At 41.6% G+C, this 24195-nt stretch overlaps 1 long non-coding RNA gene across 1 annotated transcript; it reads left to right on the top strand.

Moving 5' to 3' along the window:
* Positions 1-17912: 17912 nt before the first annotated feature.
* Positions 17913-21662, top strand: LOC309719767. The gene is made up of 2 exons (XR_014280313.1): positions 17913-21034; positions 21087-21662. It is a non-coding gene; the product is annotated as an uncharacterized lncRNA (long non-coding RNA).
* The last annotated feature ends 2533 nt before the right edge of the window (positions 21663-24195 follow it).

Genomic DNA, 24195 nt, shown 5'->3' with positions numbered 1-24195 from the left:
AAAGACCTTTGTGATGTTAAATTGCGAAGCTTTTTCCGTTCAGGGAAACGGGGTGGTCATGGCGGCACGTAGAGTTTCAATCACTCGCAAAAAGCAGTAATCTGCTGTCACTAAAAAACACAATGTCCAATCTCTCCCAAAGGTCGCAGGTGTGATGAGACTCGAGCTTGGAAATGTTTGTTATGCTATTTGTCAATAATGGTTAGAGTGCCACCTAGTGGCATGACTATAATCCTGGTTGAATAAGATGAAATGTTAGCTGGTGATTAAAAGCATGAAATCCATCAATGTGACATCACATCGGACGTGCCGGTTTGAGGTGTTGGCAGTGGCTCGACGTGCCGGGGGTGCGAGGGCCCTCATAACGCTGCTTGCAGCTTTAATTATTAGGGCCCGAGCACCGAGAGTGCGAAGGCCCTATTGGATCTGCTCCGTTTCTTATTATTATTATTATTATTATTATTATTATTATTATTATTATTATTCAGGCGAAACAAGGGCCTTTTTGAGGGCCTAAACATGCTCAAAAACTCATGAAATTTTGCACACATGCCAGGTCTGGTGAAAAATTTTGTATTTTAATGGTTTTACATATGAGCACTGGGAAATGGCTCTAGAGCGCCACCTATGCCTTGTTAAATGCAGCCCTACGACCACATTGTTTGAGCTACATGTATGAAATTTGGCACACATGTGTATCATGCCAAGACGAACAAAAAAGTCAGTGGGCCCATTGACGCAAACCCAACAGGAAGTCCGCCATTTGGAAGAGAAGGTGACATTTTGGCTCTAATTTTGCCATTTCCATGCCTCGAACTTTTGCGAACTCCTCCTTGGGGTTTGATTTCATAACCTTCATATTTGGTCAGTGTCAACTACACCCTTGTGCCATGTTAAATTGCGGAGCTTTTGAGTTTTCACAATACTATGAGGCCGTGGCGCCATGGCGAATTTCGATGACTCGCCATGAAAATCTTATTGCCTCTCATTTTGTCATACATTTTCTGACCTTGACCAAAGTGAACACATATGATAAGGCTCCACCCCTAAACATATTTCAACTGCCATATTTGACATCAAGGACAGCGCCACCTAGTGGGAACAGGAAATGTCATGTTTTACACTTTGGGGTACAGTATAGTGATGGGTGACATCTGCAGCCTCAAATTTCTCCAGAAAAGCCTTAAGGAGTTGGTCTTGGGTTACAGTGTAAACTGTGACTTTTCGCAAAAGGGTGTGACCCCAGCAGCATGGCGAACTTTGATGTCACGCCATGAAGAAACAAATTAGTATAACTCAATGAAATCCAGTCTGCTCAGTACCAGACTTTACAGGCATGATGACAGACCCGCCCTGAACAGATTGATGTGCCCATTGTCGGGAATACGGACAGCGCCACCTAGTGGGAACAGGAAATGTCATGGCTTTAATTTTGTTGTACTGATTTTCACAGGTTCATCGTGGCCACCTCAAAAGCGGTGAATATCACCATCAGTCCCTTGTGATGCTTCAGTGCAAAAATTGTGACTTTAAACTGAACGCCGTACCCTGGTGGCAACGCGGTTCACCATGAAAGATGAAGTGGCTTTTGAGGGGCTTGGAAAGTTTAAAAAGTCTTGAAATTTGGCACACACCTCCAATGTGGTTAAGGCTTTGTTGTTATGTGATCATTTTCATTGAATATCCCAAAATGGCTCCACAGCGCCCCCTACAAAATTTCAAAATCACAGCCCCTGCTCAGTGTTTTATGTATGAGTCTGAAACCTGGTAAGCTTATATGAGATATCAAGATGTACAAAAAAGTCTCTTGGAGCAATATCCCAAATCCAACAGGAAGTCAGCCATTTTAAAATTAATGTGTAATTTTGGCGACATTTTCCCCTCTTTTCAGGCATCGTTCTTTGACGAACTCCTCCAAGGGATTTCATCATATTGAACCATTCTCCAGTGTGTGGAATCTAAAGACCTTTGTGATGTTAAATTGCGAAGCTTTTTACGTCCAGGGAAACGGGGTGGTTATGGCGGCACTTAGAGTTTGAATCACTCGCCAAAAAGCAGTAATCTGCTGTCACTCAAAAACACAATGTCCAATCTCTCCCAAACGTCTCAGGTGTGATGAGACTCGAGCTTGGAAGTGTTTGTTATGCCATTTGTACATAATGGTTAGAGCGCCACCTAGTGGAACGACTAACTAATCATGAATGAATGAGTTGAAATGTTAGCTGGTGGTTAAATGCATGAATTCCATCAATGTGACATCAGATCGGACGTGCTGGTTTTAGGTGTTGGGCGTGGCTCGACGCGCCGGGGGTGCGAGGGCCCTCATAACGCTGCTTGCAGCTTTAATTATTATTATTATTCACCCCAAACAAGGGCCTTTTTGAGGGCCTAAACATGCTCAAAAACTCATGAAATTTTGCACACATGCCAGGTCTGGTGAAAAATTTTGTATTTTAATGGTTTTACATATGAGCACTGGGAAATGGCTCTACAGCGCCACCTATGCCTTGTTAAATGCAGCCCTACGACCACATCGTTTGAGCTACATGTATGAAATTTGGCACACATGTGTATCATGCCAAGACGAACAAAAAAGTCTGTGGGCCCATTGACGCAAACCCAACAGGAAGTCCGCCATTTGGAAGAGAAGGTGACATTTTGGCTCTAATTTTGCCATTTCCATGCCTCGAACTTTTGCGAACTCCTCCTTGGGGTTTCATTTCATAACCTTCAAATTTGGACAGTGTCAACTACACCCTTGTGCCATGTTAAATTGCGGAGCTTTTGAGTTTTCACAATACTATGAGGCCGTGGCGCCATGGCGAATTTCGATGACTCGCCATGAAAATCTTATTGCCTCTCATTCTGTCATACATGTTCCGATCTGGACCAAAGAGCACACATATGATAAGGCTCCACGCCTGAACATATTTCAACTGCCATATTTGACACCAGGGACAGCGCCACCTAGTGGGAACAGGAAATGTCATGTTTTACACTTTGGGGTACAGTATTGTGATGGGTGACATCTGCAGCCTCAAATTTCTCCAGGAAAGCCTTAAGGAGTTGGTCTTGGGTTACAGTGAAAACTGTGACTTTTCGCAAAAGGGTGTGACCCCAGCAGCATGGCGAACTTTGATGTCACGCCATGAAGAAACAAATTAGTATAACTCAATGAAATCCAGTCTGATCAGTACCAGACTTTACAGGCATGATGTCACACCCGCCCTGAACAGATTGATGTGCCCATTGTCGGAAATACGGACAGCGCCACCTAGTGGCAACAGGAAATGTCATGGCTTTAACTTTGTTGTACTGATTTTCACAGGTTGATCGTGGCCACCTCAAAAGCGGTGAATATCACCATCAGTCCCTCGTGATGCTTCAGTGCAAAAATTGTGACTTTACACTGAACGGCGCACCCTGGTGGCAACGCGGTTCATCATGAAAGATGAAGTGGCTTTTGAGGGGCTTGGAAAGTTTATAGAGGCTTTAAATTTGGCACACACCTCCAAATGGATGAAGGCATTGTTGTTATGTAACCATTTTCCTTGAATAGCGCAAAATGGCTCCACAGCGCCCCCTACAATATTTCAAAACATCAGCCCCTGCTCTGTGTTTCATCTATGAGTCTGACACTTGGTAAGCTTGTGTAAGATATCAAGATGTACAAAAAAGTCTCTTGGAGCAATATCCCAAATCCAACAGGAAGTCAGCCATTTTAAAATTAATGTGTAATTTTGATGACATTTTCCCCCCTTTTCAGGCCTCATACTTTGACGAACTCCTCCAAGGGATTTCATCATATTGAAGCATTCTTCAGTGTGTAGAATCTAAAGACCTTTGTGATGTTAAATTGCGAAGCTTTTTCCGTTCAGGGAAACGGGGTGGTCATGGCGGCACGTAGAGTTCCAATCACTCGCAAAAAGCAGTAATCTGCTGTCACTAAAAAACACAATGTCCAATCTCTCCCAAAGGTCGCAGGTGTGATGAGACTCGAGCTTGGAAATGTTTGTTATGCTATTTGTCAATAATGGTTAGAGCGCCACCTAGTGGCATGACTATAATCCTGGTTGAATAAGATGAAATGTTAGCTGGTGATTAAAAGCATGAAATCCATCAATGTGACATCACATCGGACGTGCCGGTTTGAGGTGTTGGCAGTGGCTCGACGTGCCGGGGGTGCGAGGGCCCTCATAACGCTGCTTGCAGCTTTAATTAGGGCCCGAGCACCGAGAGTGCGAAGGCCCTATTGTATCTGCTCCGTTTCTTATTATTATTATTATTATTATTATTAGGGCCCGAGCACTGAGAGTGCGAAGGCCCTATTGTATCTGCTCCGTTTCTTATTATTATTATTATTATTCAGGCGAAACAAGGGCCTTTTTGAGGGCCTAAACATGCTCAAAAACTCATGAAATTTTGCACACATGCCAGGTCTGGTGAAAAATTTTGTATTTTAATGGTTTTACATATGAGCACTGGGAAATGGCTCTAGAGCGCCACCTATGCCTTGTTAAATGCAGCCCTACGACCACATCGTTTGAGCTACATGTATGAAATTTGGCACACATATGTATCATGCCAAGACGAACAAAAAAGTCTGTGGGCCCATTGACGCAAACCCAACAGGAAGTCCGCCATTTGGAAGAGAAGGTGACATTTTGGCTCTGATTTTGCCATTTCCATGCCTCGAACTTTTGCGAACTCCTCCTTGGGGTTTGATTTCATAACCTTCATATTTGGTCAGTGTCAACTACACCCTTGTGCCATGTTAAATTGCGGAGCTTTTGAGTTTTCACAATACTATGAGGCCGTGGCGCCATGGCGAATTTCGATGACTCGCCATGAAAATCTTATTGCCTCTCATTTTGTCATACATTTTTTGACCTTGACCAAAGTGAACACATATGATAAGGCTCCACCCCTGAACATATTTCAACTGCCATATTTGACATCAGCAACAGCGCCACCCAGTGGGAACAGGAAATGTCATGTTTTACACTTTGGGGTACAGTATAGTGATGGGTGACATCTGCAGCCTCAAATTTCTCCAGGAAAGCCTTAAGGAGTTGGTCTTGGGTTACAGTGAAAACTGTGAGTTTTCGCGAAAGGGTGTGACCCCAGCAGCATGGCGAACTTTGATGTCTCGCCATGAAGAAACAAATTAGTATAACTCAATGAAATCCAGTCTGATCAGTACCAGACTTCACAAGCATGATGTCAGACCCGCCCTGAACAGATTGATGTGCCCATTGTCGGAAATACGGACAGCGCCACCTAGTGGCAACAGGAAATGTCATGGCTTTAATTTTGTTGTACTGATTTTCACAGGTTCATCGTGGCCACCTCAAAAGCGGTGAATATCACCATCAGTCCTTCATGATGCTGCAGTGCGAAAATTGTGACTTTAAACTGAACGGCGCACCCTGGTGGCAACGCTGTTCACCATGAAAAATGAAGTGGCTTTTGAGGGGCTTGGAAAGTTTAAAAAGTCTTGAAATTTGGCGCACACCTCCAATGTGCTTAAGGCTTTGTTGTTATGTGATCATTTTCATTGAATAGCGCAAAATGGCTCCACAGCGCCCCCTACAAAATTTCAAAACATCAGCCCCAGCTCTGTGTTTTATGTATGAGTCTGAAACCTGGTAAGCTTATAGGAGATATCAAGATGTACAAAAAAGTCTCTTGGAGCAATATCCCAAATCCAACAGGAAGTCAGCCATTTTAAAATTAATGTGTAATTTTGGCAACATTTTCCCCTCTTTTCAAGCTTCATACTTTGACGAACTCCTCCAAGGGATTTCATCAGATTGGACCGATCTGAAGTTTGTGGAATCTAAAGACCTTTGTGATGTTAAATTGCGAAGCTTTTTACATTCAGGGAAACGGGGTGGTCATGGCGGCACTTAGAGTTTCAATCACTCGCCAAAAAGCAGTAATCTGCTGTCACTCAAAAACACAATATCCAATCTCTCCCAAACGTCGCAGGTGTGATGAGACTCGAGCTCGGAAATGTTTGTTATGCCATTTGTCAGTAATAGTTAGAGCGCCACCTAGTGGGACGACTATAATCATGGTTCAATGAGATGAAATGTTAGCTGGTGGTTAAATGCATGAATTCCATCAATGTGACATCACATCGGACGTGCTGGTTTTAGGTGTTGGGCGTGGCTCGACACGCCAGGGTGCGAGGGCCCTCATAACGCTGCTTGCAGCTTTAATTATTATTATTATTATTATTATTATTATTATTCAGGCGAAACAAGGGCCTTTTTGAGGGCCTAAACATGCTCAAAAACTCATGAAATTTTGCACACATGCCAGGTCTGGTGAAAAATTTTGTATTTTAATGGTTTTACATATGAGCACTGGGAAATGGCTCTAGAGCGCCACCTATGCCTTGTTAAATGCAGCCCTACGACCACATCGTTTGAGCTACATGTATGAAATTTGGCACACATATGTATCATGCCAAGACGAACAAAAAAGTCTGTGGGCCCATTGACGCAAACCCAACAGGAAGTCCGCCATTTGGAAGAGAAGGTGACATTTTGGCTCTAATTTTGCCATTTCCATGCCTCGAACTTTTGCGAACTCCTCCTTGGGGTTTCATTTCATAACCTTCAAATTTGGACAGTGTCAACTACACCCTTGTGCCATGTTAAATTGCGGAGCTTTTGAGTTTTCACAATACTATGAGGCCGTGGCGCCATGGCGAATTTCGATGACTCGCCATGAAAATCTTATTGCCTCTCATTTTGTCATACATTTTCTGACCTTGACCAAAGTGAACACATATGATAAGGCTCCACCCCTGAACATATTTCAACTGCCATATTTGACACCAGGTACAGCGCCACCTAGTGGGAACAGGAAATGTCATGTTTTACACTTTGGGGTACAGTATAGTGAAGGGTGACATCTGCAGCCTCAAATTTCTCCAGGAAAGCCTTAAGGAGTTGGTCTTGGGTTACAGTGAAAACTGTGACTTTTCGCGAAAGGGTGTGACCCCAGCAGCATGGCGAACTTTGATGTCACGCCATGAAGAAACAAATTAGTATAACTCAATGAAATCCAGTCTGATCAGTACCAGACTTTACAGGCATGATGTCAGACGCGCCCTGAACAGATTGACGTGCCCATTGTCGGAAATACGGACAGCGCCACCTAGTGGCAACAGGAAATGTCATGGCTTTAATTTTGTTGTACTGATTTTCACAGGTTCATCGTGGCCACCTCAAAAGCGGTGAATATCACCATCAGTCCCTCGTGATGCTTCAGTGCAAAAATTGTGACTTTAAACTGAACGGCGCACCCTGGTGGCAACGCTGTTCACGATGAAAGATGAAGTGGCTTTTGAGGGTCTTGGCAGGTTTATAGAGGCTTTAAATTTGGCACACACCTCCAATGTGACGAAGGCTTTGTTGTTATGTGATCATTTTCATTGAATATCCCAAAATGGCTCCACAGCGCCCCCTACAAAATTTCAAAACCACAGCCCCAGCTCTGTGTTTTATGTATGAATCTGAAACCTGGTAGGCTTATAGGAGATATCAAGATGTACAAAAAAGTCTCTTGGAGCAATATCCAAAATCCAACAGGAAGTCAGCCATTTTAAAATTAATGTGCAATTTTGGCAACATTTTCCCATCTTTTCAGGCACCGTGCTTTGACGTACTCCTCCAAGGGATTTCATCAGATTGATGCAATCTCCTGTGTGTGGAATCTTAAGACTTTTGTGATGTTAAATTGCGAAGCTTTTTACATTCAGGGAAATGGGGTGGTCATGGCGCCACGTGGAGTTTCAATCACTCGCCAAAAAGCAGTAATCTGTGGTCACTCAAAATCAAAATATTCAATCTCTCCCAAAGGTCGCAGGTGTGATGAGACTCGAGCTCGGAAATGTTTGTTATGCCATTTGTACATAATGGTTAGAGCGCCACCTAGTGGAACGACTAACTAATCATGAATGAATGAGTTGAAATGTTAGCTGGTGGTTAAATGCATGAATTCCATCAATGTGACATCAGATCGGAGGTGCTGGTTTTAGGTGTTGGGCGTGGCTCGACGTGCCGGGGGTGCGAGGGCCCTCATAACGCTGCTTGCAGCTTTAATTATTATTATTATTATTATTATTATTATTCAGGCGAAACAAGGGCCTTTTTGAGGTCCTAAACATGCTCAAAAACTCATGAAATTTTGCACACATGCCAGGTCTGGTGAAAAATTTTGTATTTTAATGGTTTTACATATGAGCACTGGGAAATGGCTCTAGAGCGCCACCTATGCCTTGTTAAATGCAGCCCTACGACCACATCGTTTGAGCTACATGTATGAAATTTGGCACACATGTGTATCATGCCAAGACGAACAAAAAAGTCTTGGGGCCCATTGACGCAAACCCAACAGGAAGTCCGCCATTTGGAAGAGAAGGTGACATTTTGGCTCTAATTTTGCCATTTCCATGCCTCGAACTTTTGCGAACTCCTCCTTGGGGTTTGATTTCATAACCTTCATATTTGGTCAGTGTCAACTACACCCTTGTGCCATGTTAAATTGCGGAGCTTTTGAGTTTTCACAATACTATGAGGCCGTGGCGCCATGGCGAATTTCGATGACTCGCCATGAAAATCTTATTGCCTCTCATTTTGTCATACATTTTCTGACCTTGACCAAAGTGAACACATATGATAAGGCTCCACCCCTGAACATATTTCAACTGCCATATTTGACACCAGGGACAGCGCCACCTAGTGGGAACAGGAAATGTCATGTTTTACACTTTGGGGTACAGTATAGTGATGGGTGACATCTGCAGCCTCAAATTTCTCCAGGAAAGCCTTAAGGAGTTGGTCTTGGGTTACAGTGAAAACTGTGAGTTTTCGCGAAAGGGTGTGACCCCAGCAGCATGGCGAACTTTGATGTCACGCCATGAAGAAACAAATTAGTATAACTCAATGAAATCCAGTCTGATCAGTACCAGACTTTACAGGCATGATGTCAGACCCGCCCTGAACAGATTGATGTGCCCATTGTCGGAAATACGGGCAGCGCCACCTAGTGGGAACAGGAAATGTCATGGCTTTCATTTTGTTGTACTGATTTTCACAGGTTCATCGTGGCCACCTCAAAAGCGGTGAATAACACCATCAGTCCCTCGTGATGCTTCAGTGCAAAAATTGTGACTTTAAACTGAACGGCGCACCCTGGTGGCAACGCTGTTCACCATGAAAGATGAAGTGGCTTTTGAGGGTCTTGGCAAGTGTATAGAGGCTTGAAATTTGGCACACACCTCCAATGTGACGAAGGCTTTGTTGTCATGTGATAATTTTCATTGAATATCCCAAAATGGCTCCACAGCGCCCCCTACAAAATTTCAAAACCACAGCCCCAGCTCTGTGTTTTATGTATGAATCTGAAACCTGGTAGGCTTATAGGAGATATCAAGATGTACAAAAAAGTCTCTTGGAGCAATATCCCAAATCCAACAGGAAGTCAGCCATTTTAAAATTAATGTGTAATTTTGGCGACATTTTCCCCTCTTTTCAGGCTTCATACTTTGACGAACTCCTCCAAGGGATTTCATCAGATTGGACCGATCTGAAGTTTGTGGAATCTAAAGACCTTTGTGATGTTAAATTGCGAAGCTTTTTACGTTCAGTGAAACGGGGTGGTTATGGCGGCACTTAGAGTTTGAATCACTCGCCAAAAAGCAGTAATCTGCTGTCACTCAAAAACACAATGTCCAATCTCTCCCAAAGCTCATAGGCGTGATGAGACTGGAGCTCGGAAATGTTTGTTATGCCATTTGTACATAATGGTTAGAGCGCCACCTAGTGGAACGACTAACTAATCATGAATGAATGAGTTGAAATGTTAGCTGGTGGTTAAATGCATGAATTCCATCAATGTGACATCAGATCGGACGTGCTGGTTTCAGGTGTTGGGCATGGCTCGACACGCCGGGGGTGCGAGGGCCCTCATAACGCTGCTTGCAGCTTTAATTATTATTAGGGCCCGAGCACTGACAGTGCGAAGGCCCTATTGTAATTGCTCTGTTTATTAGGGCCCGAGCACTGACAGTGCGAAGGCCCTATTGTAATTGCTCTGTTTATTATTATTATTATTATTATTATTATTATTATTATTATTATTATTATTATTATTATTCCGGCAAATGAATTGGCCGTTTGAGGGCCTTAACATGCTCGAAAACTCATGAAATTTTGCACACGCGTCAGGTCTGGTGAAAATTTACGTATTTTAATGTTCTCAGACATGGCCAGGGAAAATTAGCTCAGTAGCGCCACCTAGAAAAATGAAAAACGCGAGCCCCCGGTATGGGTATGACCTACATGTTTGAAAGTCGGTACACCTATATAACGCTCAGAGTCGAACAAAAAAGTCTATTATGGCAATGTCCTAAACCCAACAGGAAGTCCGCCATTTTGGATTGAAGGTGACATTTTGGGTCTGATTTTACCGTTTCCATGCCTTGTACTTTAACGAACTCCTCCTTGGGATTTGGTCCTATAAACTTCAAATTTGGACAGTGTCAACTACACCCTTGTGCCATGTTAAATTGCGGAGCTTTTGAGTTTTCACAATACTATGAGGCCGTGGCGCCATGGCGAATTTCGATGACTCGCCATGAAAATCTTATTGCCTCTCATTCTGTGATACATGTTCCGATCTGGACCAAAGAGCAAACATATGATAAGGCTCCACCCCTGAACATATTTCAACTGCCATATTTGACATCAAGGACAGCGCCACCTAGTGGGAACAGGAAATGTCATGTTTTACACTTTGGGGTACAGTATAGTGATGGGTGACATCTGCAGCCTCAAATTTCTCCAGGAAAGCCTTAAGGAGTTGGTCTTGGGTTACAGTGAAAACTGTGACTTTTCGCAAAAGGGTGTGACCCCAGCAGCATGGCGAACTTTGATGTCACGCCATGAAGAAACAAATTAGTATAACTCAATGAAATCCAGTCTGATCAGTACCAGACTTTACAGGCATGATGTCAGACCCGCCCTGAACAGATTGATGTGCCCATTGTCGGAAATACGGACAGCGCCACCTAGTGGCCACAGGAAATGTCATGGCTTTAATTTTGTTGTACTGATTTTCACAGGTTCATCGTGGCCACCTCAAAAGCGATGAATATCACCATCAGTCCCTCGTGATGCTTCAGTGCAAAAATTGTGACTTTAAACTGAACGGCGCACCCTGGTGGCAACGCTGTTCAACATGAAAGATGAAGTGGCTTTTGAGGGTCTTGGCAAGTTTATAGAGGCTTGAAATTTAGCACACACCTCCAAATGGATGAAGGCTTTGTTGGCATGTGATCATTTTCATTGAATAGCGCGAAGTGGCTCCACAGCGCCCCCTACAAAATTTCAAAATATCAGCCCCTGCTCTGTGTTCTATGTATGATTCTGAAACCTGGTAAGCTTATAGGAGATATCAAGATGTACAAAAAAGTCTCTTGGTGCAATATCCCAAATCCAACAGGAAGTCAGCCATTTTAAAATTAATGTGTAATTTTGGCAACATTTTCCCCTCTTTCCAGGCACCGTTCTTTGACGAACTCCTCCAAGGGATTTCATCATATTGAACCATTCTCCAGTGTGTGGAATCTAAAGACCTTTGTGATGTTAAATTGCGAAGCTTTTTACGTTCAAGGAAACGGGGTGGTCATGGCGGCACGTGGAGTTTCAATCACTCGCCAAAAAGCAGTAATATGCTGTCACTCAAAGACACAAAGTCCAATCTCTCCCAAAGGTCGCAGGCGTGATGAGACTCGAGCTCGGAAATGTTTGTTATGCCATTTGTGCATAAGGGTTAGAGCGCCACCTAGTGGAATGACTAACAAATCATGAATGAATGAGTTGAAATGTTAGCTGGTGGTTAAATGCATGAATTCCATCAATGTGACATCACATCGGACGTGCTGGTTTTAGGTGTTGGGCGTGGCTCGACACGCCGGGGGTGCGAGGGCCCTCATAACGCTGCTTGCAGCTTTAATTATTATTATTATTATTATTATTATTATTATTATTATTATTATTATTATTATTATTATTATTATTATTCCGGCAAATGAATTGGCCGTTTGAGGGCCTAAACATGCTCGAAAACTCATGAAATTTTGCACACGCGTCAGGTCTGGTGAAAATTTACGTATTTTAATGTTCTCAGACATGGCCAGGGAAAATTAGCTCAGTAGCGCCACCTAGAAAAATGAAAAACGCGAGCCCCCGGTATGGGTATGACCTACATGTTTGAAAGTCGGTACACCTATATAATGTTCAGAGTCGAACAAAAAAGTCTATTATGGCAATGTCCTAAACCCAACAGGAAGTCCGCCATTTTGGATTGAAGGTGACATTTTGGCTCTGATTTTACCGTTTCCATGCCTTGTACTTTAACGAACTCCTCCTTGGGATTTCGTCCTATAAACTTCAAATTTGGACAGTGTCAACTACACCCTTGTGCCATGTTAAATTGCGGAGCTTTTGAGTTTTCACAATACTATGAGGCCGTGGCGCCATGGCGAATTTCGATGACTCGCCATCAAAATCTTATTGCCTCTCATTTTGTCATACATTTTCTGACCTTGACCAAAGTGAACACATATGATAAGGCTCCACCCCTGAACATATTTCAACTGCCATATTTGACATGAAGGACAGCGCCACCTAGTGGGAACAGGAAATGTCATGTTTTACACTTTGGGGTACAGTATTGTGATGGGTGACATCTGCAGCCTCAAATTTCTCCAGGAAAGCCTTAAGGAGTTGGTCTTGGGTTACAGTGAAAACTGTGAGTTTTCACGAAAGGGTGTGACCCCAGCAGCATGGCGAACTTTGATGTCACGCCATGAAGAAACAAATTAGTATAACTCAATGAAATCCAGTCTGATCAGTACCAGACTTTACAGGCATGATGTCAGACCCGCCCTGAACAGATTGATGTGCCCATTGTCGGAAATACGGACAGCGCCACCTAGTGGCAACAGGAAATGTCATGGCTTTAACTTTGTTGTACTGATTTTCACAGGTTGATCGTGGCCACCTCAAAAGCGGTGAATATCACCATCAGTCCCTCGTGATGCTTCAGTGCAAAAATTGTGACTTTAAACTGAATGGCGCACCCTGGTGGCAACGCGGTTCATCATGAAAGATGAAGTGGCTTTTGAGGGGCTTGGAAAGTTTATAGAGGCTTGAAATTTGGCACACACCTCCAAATGGATGAAGGCCTTGTTGTTATGTAACCATTTTCCTTGAATAGCGCGAAATGGCTCCACAGCGCCCCCTACAATATTTCAAAACATCAGCCCCTGCTCTGTGTTTCATCTATGAGTCTGACACTTGGTAAGCTTGTGTAAGATATCAAGATGTACAAAAAAGTCTCTTGGAGCAATATCCCAAATCCAACAGGAAGTCAGCCATTTTAAAATTAATGTGTAATTTTGATGACATTTTCCCCCCTTTTCAGGCCTCATACTTTGACGAACTCCTCCAAGGGATTTCATCATATTGAAGCATTCTTCAGTGTGTAGAATCTAAAGACCTTTGTGATGTTAAATTGCGAAGCTTTTTCCGTTCAGGGAAACGGGGTGGTCATGGCGGCACGTAGAGTTTCAATCACTCGCAAAAAGCAGTAATCTGCTGTCACTAAAAAACACAATGTCCAATCTCTCCCAAAGGTCGCAGGTGTGATGAGACTCGAGCTTGGAAATGTTTGTTATGCTATTTGTCAATAATGGTTAGAGTGCCACCTAGTGGCATGACTATAATCCTGGTTGAATAAGATGAAATGTTAGCTGGTGATTAAAAGCATGAAATCCATCAATGTGACATCACATCGGACGTGCCGGTTTGAGGTGTTGGCAGTGGCTCGACGTGCCGGGGGTGCGAGGGCCCTCATAACGCTGCTTGCAGCTTTAATTATTATTATTATTATTATTCAGGCGAAACAAGGGCCTTTTTGAGGGCCTAAACATGCTCAAAAACTCATGAAATTTTGCACACATGCCAGGTCTGGTGAAAAATTTTGTATTTTAATGGTTTTACATATGAGCACTGGGAAATGGCTCTAGAGCGCCACCTATGCCTTGTTAAATGCAGCCCTACGACCACATCGTTTGAGCTACATGTATGAAATTTGGCACACATATGTATCATGCCAAGACGAACAAAAAAGTCTGTGGGCCCATTGACGCAAACCCAACAGGAAGTCCGCCATTTGGAAGAGAAGGTGACATTTTGGCTCAAATTTTGCCATTTCCATGCCTCGAACTTTTGCGAACTCCTCCTTGGGGTTTCATTTCATAACCTTCAAATTTGGACAGTGTCAACTACACCCTTGTGCCATGTTAAATTGCGGAGCTTTTGAGTTTTCACAATACGGTGACGCCGTGGCGCCATGGCGAATTTCGATGACTCGCCATGAAAATCTTATTGCCTCTCATTTTGTCATACATTTTCTGACCTTGACCAAAGTGAACACATATGATAAGGCTCCACCCCTGAACATATTTCAACTGCCATATTTGACACCAGGTACAGCGCCACCTAGTGGGAACAGGAAATGTCATGTTTTACACTTTGGGGTACAGTATTGTGATGGGTGACATCTGCAGCCTCAAATTTCTCCAGGAAAGCCTTAAGGAGTTGGTCTTGGGTTACAGTGAAGACTGTGACTTTTCACGAAAGGGTGTGACCCCAGCAGCATGGCGAACTTTGATGTCACGCCATGAAGAAACAAATTAGTATAACTCAATGAAATCCAGTCTGATCAGTACCAGACTTTACAGGCATGATGTCAGACCCGCCCTGAACAGATTGATGTGCCCATTGTCGGAAATATGGACAGCGCCACCTAGTGGCAACAGGAAATGTCATGGCTTTAATTTTGTTGTACTGATTTTCACAGGTTGATCGTGGCCACCTCAAAAGCGGTGAATATCACCATCAGTCCCTCGTGATGCTTCAGTGCAAAAATTGTGACTTTAAAATGAACGGCGCACCCTGGTGGCAACGCGGTTCATCATGAAAGATGAAGTGGCTTTTGAGGGGCTTGGAAAGTTTATAGAGGCTTGAAATTTGGCACACACCTCCAAATGGATGAAGGCATTGTTGTTATGTAACCATTTTCCTTGAATAGCGCAAAATGGCTCCACAGCGCCCCCTACAATATTTCAAAACATCAGCCCCTGCTCTGTGTTTCATCTATGAGTCTGACACTTGGTAAGCTTGTGTAAGATATCAAGATGTACAAAAAAGTCTCTTGGAGCAATATCCCAAATCCAACAGGAAGTCAGCCATTTTAAAATTAATGTGCAATTTTGATGACATTTTCCCCTCTTTTCAGGCCTCATACTTTGACGAACTCCTCCAAGGGATTTCATCATATTGAAGCATTCTTCAGTGTGTGGAATCCAAAGACCTTTGTGTTGTTAAATTGCGAAGCTTTTTACGTCCAGGGAAACGGGGTGGTTATGGCGGCACTTAGAGTTTGAATCACTCGCCAAAAAGCAGTAATCTGCTGTCACTCAAAAACACAATGTCCAATCTCTCCCAAACGTCTCAGGTGTGATGAGACTCGAGCTTGGAAGTGTTTGTTATGCCATTTGTACATAATGGTTAGAGCGCCACCTAGTGGAACGACTAACTAATCATGAATGAATGAGTTGAAATGTTAGCTGGTGGTTAAATGCATGAATTCCATCAATGTGACATCAGATCGGAGGTGCTGGTTTTAGGTGTTGGGCGTGGCTCGACGCGCCGGGGGTGCGAGGGCCCTCATAACGCTGCTTGCAGCTTTAATCTTTTACTGCTATTCACTGACGTGCTGGTGAGTTGAGAGAACGGTCGAGTTCCGTCTCGTAAAGTTCACACCGCTTTTGGAAATAGTCCGAAAGTAGAAGGGCGTGTGAGCAACCACTCTCGTCTCTAATACCAGCGAAGGTGATAGCAGCTGTATTGTGTATATATTACTTAAACAAAAATAAGTAAATACATAAATAAGATTGGTAATCAAGCAAGTGAAATTAAAACTCACTCCTGCTGACGAGCAGTGGTGAGAAAAGAAAAGTCCAGACGCCGGACAAAAACAGTGTCTGTAAACTGAGAGATTTAAGAAAACAAAATATAAACAGTCAGAAGAACAGAACTCAACTGCCAGTTTAGTAAAACCAGAAGACGAGACACTGTGCAGTTCCCACAATCTTTTTAGTAAACCATCACTCACTCCTGCAGCCGCATCTGCAGCAACACCCATATCAGGAAGAACATAATAATCCTTTATTAAGTGAAAACTAGAGATCACAGTAGTTTTGTAGTAGTTTAAAAGGGTTGAAAACAGACCCCACTGAGTAGATATAAATATAAAAAGTACGAAATAAAGATGAACAAAGGGAAAGTTACAGTAGAAATTATCTTTAGAGTATTTGAAATTAATAATAGCAAGGATAACAACCTGTAAAGTGATATTAACAATGAAACACAGTTGGCATGATGACCATGCCCACAATGTATAAAATGAATATAAAGCAAATAATTCACACGAAAATATTTTAATAAAATAAATAAGGTATATTAAGGCTGTGTCACTGTTCAGCCAAGGACAGTGTGTGAAAAGGTAACTGTCTCCACCCTGGGAAAAGGATGATTCTGCAGGTCATCTGAAGCCCTTGATGGATACAAAATAAAATATAAATAATATATTATAATAGAACTGCCTGGTCCGCCATGCAACAGAGAGAACAAATGTGACTGCAGATTGGATGAATTCTAAATTATCTGTTTGCTGAATAAGATGATCCTAACTAACAAATTGGCTCAGGAGTAGTATAGTGGTACACACTAATAAAATATTATAATATGCTATTGCTGTTATATAAGACAAAGAGGATAATATTAAAAATGACATAATATTAATATGAAGAGGCACCTTAATCGGTTATGATGTGAGGTGGATAATTGTTAAGCAGTAGTCTGCATCAAGCTTAAGGTTTGCTGAAACTCAGTGTAATGACATGTGAGATGAAGACAATACGGAGAATAACTAAACTAATGAAGTGCATAGAGGCACTTGACCAGCTTGAAACCTATCATTCTAGAATGACACATTGCTGAGATATAGAGCACACCTATAATAACAACCAATAAGCAAAACCCTGTAGACAACAGCTACAACTACAGGATTGAGAAGCTGAATTAAATATGTAGACACTGCTAAGCTGATGAGCATGTTACACATTTTCTTTTCTTTTTATTTATTTGTTTCTTTTAGAGCAGAAGCTGCTGTAACACACCCAAAGAAAGACTCTAGGTCTGACCAACCGTCTCAGTCGTGGGCAAAAAGAGGACAGTCAATAAAATTCTAAAAGATAATTTATTGACGAAAAATATATCAAGAGATAAAAGATAAAACAGTCCAGTGTCCCACTTAAGAATTGTATAAAAACACACAGTCCCAAGGCCAGAGCCAGCTATGCCACACAGCCAAGTTGCACCCCACATGTTGCCTTTAACAGGGTTAGAAGTTGTCCTTGGAGACCCACCACCCTGCAAGCATATAGTCAGTGGTCACTCAAGCCTCTGGAACTCTGCTGCCTTTAGGCTGTGGCATATAATAGGCCCTGGACTGCACAGAGAGACAAAACGACACACTTAATATAAAATTCATAGCGCAAAACCAATCCATCCCAATCATATCTGATTTCATCACATTACATACCTGCACAGAGAGACAAAACAAAACAGCAGTGGTTGTAGTGTGGGCTATAAGTAGACCAGTGTATCAGTGCAATCAAGTACACCTGCCTCTAATTAGTCCAACCCCATTCCAGCCATTGGCTCACCAAAAATGTGACAACCACAAAACCACTCCCAAACCCAGTGCAACTTCACACAATAATATGGAGCTGAATTAACACAGGCACATTAGTCTACCATGTTACAAGCTGCATGCTATTAAAAGCCAACATATGCAGACTTCTGCCTTGTTCGGATGGCAGCATTTTTCTTTTTCTTTTGTGTCCTGACACGTTTATGTTTTTTGTTTTTGTTTGATTATTTTGTTGGTTTTGGAAACGAATTTAAACGAACTTGTGACCATACTTGAGAATCACAGTGACACATAGTGATAGGCATATGATTGAAAAATGCCTAGGTTTAGAGCTGTGAGCTATGAGCTGTGAGCAATGCAAAGTTAAATATATATATATATGTATAAATGGGAAACAACCCTAACTTGAAAGTTTGAAATGTGTGAGATCCATGCATTGTTTGAAGAACTAGAAATTATCTAAAACTGCCTTAAGTGAAAATGTAGAGTTGCATCTATTCTCCCAAACAAAAAAAACAAAAACCAAAAAAAGGGAGAAGCATTCTGTAACTTAAAAATAAGGCTGACTGTTGACAACAGACTAAAACACTAATTCGCAGGTGGCTATCAGGAACAGAGAGGCGAGCAAAGTCACAAACACCAAGGCCGCAGACAGCCACGCAGAAACAGCAGATAACATAGAGACAACGCCTGCTAGAACCGTGGAGAGGAAGGTCACTTCACACGAGATTGTTGCGCATGTGAAATACACAAAGATAAACAAATAACCATTTATATAGACAGCCAGTATGTTTTCTCTGCTGTGCATCATTTTGCAAAAAATCTGGAAAACCAGAGGAATGATTACACCAACTGGCAAACCAGCATGCCAACCTCTTACAACGCCTACTGACTCTTTCATTACTACAGGCAACAATTTTGCTGACAGAGCAGCAAAATAGGCGGCACAACAGGCAAACATCACATTGATGGCAGTAAACACACATCAGATTCCACTGGATGTGTTGAAAAATGAACAAAAAGCAGCAAGCACAGCAGAGCAGGCAAAATGGCTAAAACACGGTGCAGTTCTGACAAACGACTTAATGATGTGTTATGGCAAGCCAGTGTTGCCAAAATTCCTCCACAAAATGGCGGCATTAGTGACTCATGGCTGTACGCATTTGTCAACGGGGGGACTGACCAGTATTGTCAACTCTCATTTCTACACTGTAAATTCTACACAATACTCTCATTTCTACACTGTAAATTCTACACTGTAAATTTTGAAACCTCAGCAAAACAATTTGTCAGAACATGCATGACGTGTCAAAAATGTAATGCTCAGGGAAACCTGAGACCACACAATCCATATGGACTTTATTGAGCTAAATGAATGCCAAGGGTAAAAATACACCCTAGTGGTTATAGATGTATTCTCAAAGTGGCCAGAAATCTACCCAGTGAAAAAGGCAGATACAATTTCAGTAGCAAAATGTATGTCTAAGTTGTAGGAAAATAAAGAGATGATTGTAAATGACGAAGAATGTAATGATGTCTATCAAGTGTCTTGCAGATCACAGCCCGGTGACTGGGTTCTGATCAAAGTGCTCCAAAGGAAAAACTGGAGCTTGCAAAATTGCGGAACGACCATCCTGGATCCATCAGAGTCACTGCAGGCGTGTCAGTGAAGCCATCTAAACACAGCTGACGGCAGGCTTGCCCGCTTGTTGTGATCTCGCCCGGTGGAGGGGTCAGCTTTCCTGGCCGGGGGGTCTACTCGCGACAGGAGGGTGTGTCCCGTCGTCATGAGGTGGTGGCTCTTAACAACTGCAGCGGCCCTGACCATGGCCGGGCTCCTCATCTTTGCTTCCGTGAGGGACAATAAGTCACGCTATATGAAGAAAAGGCAGACACTGTATGACAAAGGAAAGTACACCAAGTTTCCCCATGGCTATGCCACTAATTTCTGGTGGCAGTTTATGAACACTACAGCTTACTTGAATAATAAAACTGACTGCTATGCAAATACACTTTCTGCCCACCGAGGAACGAGAGGAAGTGTATGGACTGTTCACTCAACGAAACCTGTGCCAGTAACGCGACACTGATGAGCCTCAACTGTCGCTCCAACTACAGCTACCGAATGATACTACAAACAAAGACTCATTACCAGACAGGATGTGCACGGACGGCACCAAGCAGTAAAGGAACTAGAGTTTCGCATCTGAGGAGGAGTGAAATTCTTACAGAGCTTGATCCCCGGCATTGGAGTTGCCGAGGTGCGGGATCACGTGGAAATCAACCGATATGCTCTGCTGCGACACATCAACTTAACTAAGGCCCTGGGAACGGCCTTAGCAGGAGAACAGCAGGCCATCAGAACGATGGTGCTGCAGAACAGACTGACACTAGACCTGCTAACAGCATCACAAGGAGGAGTTTGCAAGCTGATCGGGGAAACATGTTGCACTTTTATCCCTGATGGATACGAAACTGGAGGAGACATTTATGAAGCTTTGCAGAATTTGACCGCTCTGCAAAAATATGTCACTGAACACACACCTGGAGCAGCTACAGCACAAGGCTGGCTTGACTGGCTGTTCAGCGGTTCATGGCTGGCTGCTGTAGCAAAGCCATTTTTTCTTCTAGGTCTCATCATGATAGCACTGCTCATATTAGTGTTGTGTGTGTTGCCATGCCTAAGAGTAATGATTTCACAGATGATAACAACTACAATGACTGCTTATGTTGCCGTGCCTGAAGAAGAACAACATCCCGTTGCAATTCTGTTAGAGGAGAACTTGTACTAGCTGCTAATAAATGACGTGGTGATTAAAAATGACTTGTCAAGTGATCATGCACTGATTAAAACATTAGTAGGTTATGCAAGTTTTCATGCTTTTATTTTTTTGAAGTCTTGAGTTTTAAACATAAAGTTTTTCATTTTAAATATAGTTTTCATCCTTTTATTTTTTGAAGTTCTCATCCTTTTATTTTTTGAAGTCTTCATTTTAAATATGAAGTTTTCATTATTTTACATATAAAGTTTTCAATTTAAGGTTTGCATCATTTTAAATATAAGGTTTTCATCCTTGTATTTTTTGAAGTTTTCATTTTACATATTAGGTTTTCATCATTTTTAAATATAAAGTTTTCATTTTACTTTTCATCCTTTTATTTTTTGTAAGTTTTCGTTTTAAAATATAAGGTTTTCATCCTTTTATTTTTTGTAGTTTTAGTTTTATTATTTTTTCTTGTTTATTCCACTTGTTATTTCATTTACTATGATTTTCATTTACTATGTTTTTCTTTTTATTATTTTCTTTTGTTTTATTCTTTAGACCAAATGACTGCCATTTCTGCTATGCTGACATTTTGAAAATTTTGAAAATTTAAAAATTGCCTAAGATACTTAATAAATAACCTTCATAGACAATTGTTGTATACATTTAAAATAAGTTAAAACAGGAGGGAATGTTACAGGAAAAATGTTTCTATGTTTCTTTACCTTCTTTTAAATGTGCAAGCATGCCCTTTTGTCTATGGTTAGATTAGTTTAGAATTATCTTTTTAGACTTTCTCAGCAAAGACATACTGTTTTGGGACATATTGTTTTAGATTGTTTTATCTCTCACAGCCTTCTCCCAGCTCTCTGCTGACGAGACTAGCGCCACATATGGAGTTGTTTATTTTATTTGTTTTGTATTTTCTTATCCTGTTCTCACTGTCTTTCCTATAAAAATTACCAAGCCACTGTGCATGGTGTGAGTTGTCCTTAGCAGCTCACCCGTGTACACGTTTGATAAAGAAAGTAACTTTGTCTCATTGTGTCTTTATTTCTCCTGGGTCTTTTACAGAGTTTTCCCCCAACAGTTTCTAAGTGGAATTGACAATTTAGTAGTCTGTTTCGTTTGTTCTGTTTTGAAACTTAAACGCTTTAGCGGCTGCCTTTTGTGTAGTTTGCAATATTTGCCTTTATTTATCTGAAAAAGTCTCATGTTCCTTAAGTACATCTACCCTGTTGAACTTATTATGGGAAATAAATATTTAAATAAAAACAAGCTGCTGATTATTTCACATTTTACTTGTGAGCAACGGCACATTTAAATCTTACAAATATAGTTATTTGGCTTATATCGTGATAGATATCGTTATCGCCTGAAATGAAAAAAACATATCGTGATATGAAAAAATCTCATATCGCCCAGCTCTAAATAGCACTGATAGTTTTGAGATATCTGAGGTGATGCCACTGAACTGATGTCTTCTTAGCTGGGACATATGATCGACGGTTATGAATTCTTCTGTACAGATGTCACTGGGCTTCGTTTGAGCTTGACGAATTGCGCCTCAACATTAAGGTTTGCCAATAAATCATGTCGAACCACTTGTGTGTTGAATATCAAATACTGTAGGTGAGAATTTCCACAAGCTATCTGTCTCTTTCCTCATGCAATCCAGGTAGATGACATCCTACTACTTATACCACATCCATGTCACCTTGTACTGCTTTGGATGATATGCCCTTTCCTCAAACATCCAAAGCACAAGTGATTCTCATAAATCAAAGCTTTCTTATCATCAGTGTTCTTTGCTGCAAAGGTTGAACACTTAGCAATACCATGACTTTCATAACTGCAGGTGATCGAATGTTTGTATTTAGTGCTCTAGCTCTCTTAGGCAATCTCTCCTCTGGGTTTTGGTATTCATTAAGAATGAAGGTGCTACTGGATTACAAATGACTTTACAAATTTCTCTATTTCCTCCACAACTACTGGGCTTCATTTGTACAAAACACGTTCTGGTTGCTTCCTAAGTAACTTGTGATTTTCTTCACAGTAATCAAGGATGGTAAGACCTTTGACATGAGGTATAGCTTCAGCGCAACCTTAGAAGAACCTTAGAAAAAATCTGCAAAGTGCTAACAGATCATTTGGAGCTATCTTGGGCCATTTAAGCAACTTGATTTTGAAAGCCTTTCATATGACAAATGGACTTTCATACCTCCCTTCTTGAATTGCAAAAACACTCTGATAGGTGCTCTCTGTCTTTGTGTAAGAGAATCCCTCTACATCCTTATGTGCCTCTCCTGCAAGATAATGCTTTAGATAAAGCATTGTCTCATTCGCTGGGAGAGGTTTATGACCTATAAGAACCATCAATGAGATTTTTCATTCCACAAATTGTTGAGGATCACCAGTAAATGTAGTGGGTTCTGGAACAAGTAGGCAATTTAAGCTTGGTGAGTTTGTAATTGCTTGAATTAGGCTGATCATCTCTTGACTTAAAGAGGCCATAGAGATTGGCTGTTGAATTTGAAATAGCACAGCACATGGATTTAATACATGTTGCATTGTTATTTCAAGAGCCTGATTTTGTTTCACGATTATTTTCACCATCATGCCATCATCACCTACTACTATATGTTTGTACTCCAGATGCTGCTATTTATTATGTCACTGTTCAGTTGTAACTTTTGTAACTGTATTATCTTCATGGCGCTTCAGATGCATTTCTGTCTGGCTTTATTTCATATTTAAGTGTATGTAGTTTGGCTTTCTGAGCTTGCATCATTTTAACATCCTTTGCCTATTCTTCTGTGGCTATTAGTTCTGCAAGTACTTCAATTTGTTCACTTGAGTATCAAGGACAGGGGCTTAAGTATATGATCGAAAAGATCAAAATCAAACACATTTTTTAAAAAAAGTAAATAGTAACATGTAAGTAATCACTGAGTCGCTGACAGGTGGTCAATACCAAACTGCTTCCAGGTGTGTCAGCAAGAAAAGTGGGAGAGGCAGCTAGGCCCCTAATCTGAAACACACAACCAGAGTTATAACAAACACACCCACATTTACACACTGATTGGCTGCTGAGATTGAGCAGCCGATGGATCCAGTGGATCCTGGGTTCAAATCCACTGGGTAGTAAGGGCCTTTGTGCTGCAAGTATAAAATGTGAGAACTACTGCACCATCTTCAATGAAAGAAACCACACAGTGAACTCTGTCAGCATGGGCATCATTACCAGCAGCATGTGGTCTCAGCTCTCAGGCTTAAGAATTCAAGTTTTTCAGTCTTGTATTTAAGAACAACTGTACTAAAAGCACATCTTTCTATGCATTGTTTTTGGCCCTTGTGTTGCAACATAACCACTTGCATTTGACGCTCTGGGTCTCTATCCTGTATTTCAAAGGAATTGTATTATTTTTACAACTTTTTGAAATACTTATGCAAGATGAAACACTCAAAGATAAACAAATTAAATGAAATAAGAATCATTTCTCAACAGCACTAAATAGGATGGTTTGCATGAATGTGAAACACAGAAACCCTTTGATTAAAAAAT

The sequence above is a fragment of the Aulonocara stuartgranti genome, assembly GCF_965226115.1.
Source record: "Aulonocara stuartgranti genome assembly, chromosome: 12".
Taxonomy (NCBI): domain Eukaryota; kingdom Metazoa; phylum Chordata; class Actinopteri; order Cichliformes; family Cichlidae; genus Aulonocara; species Aulonocara stuartgranti.
Note: the sequence above shows the minus strand (reverse complement) of the source record. Positions and strands in the feature narration are given on the sequence as shown.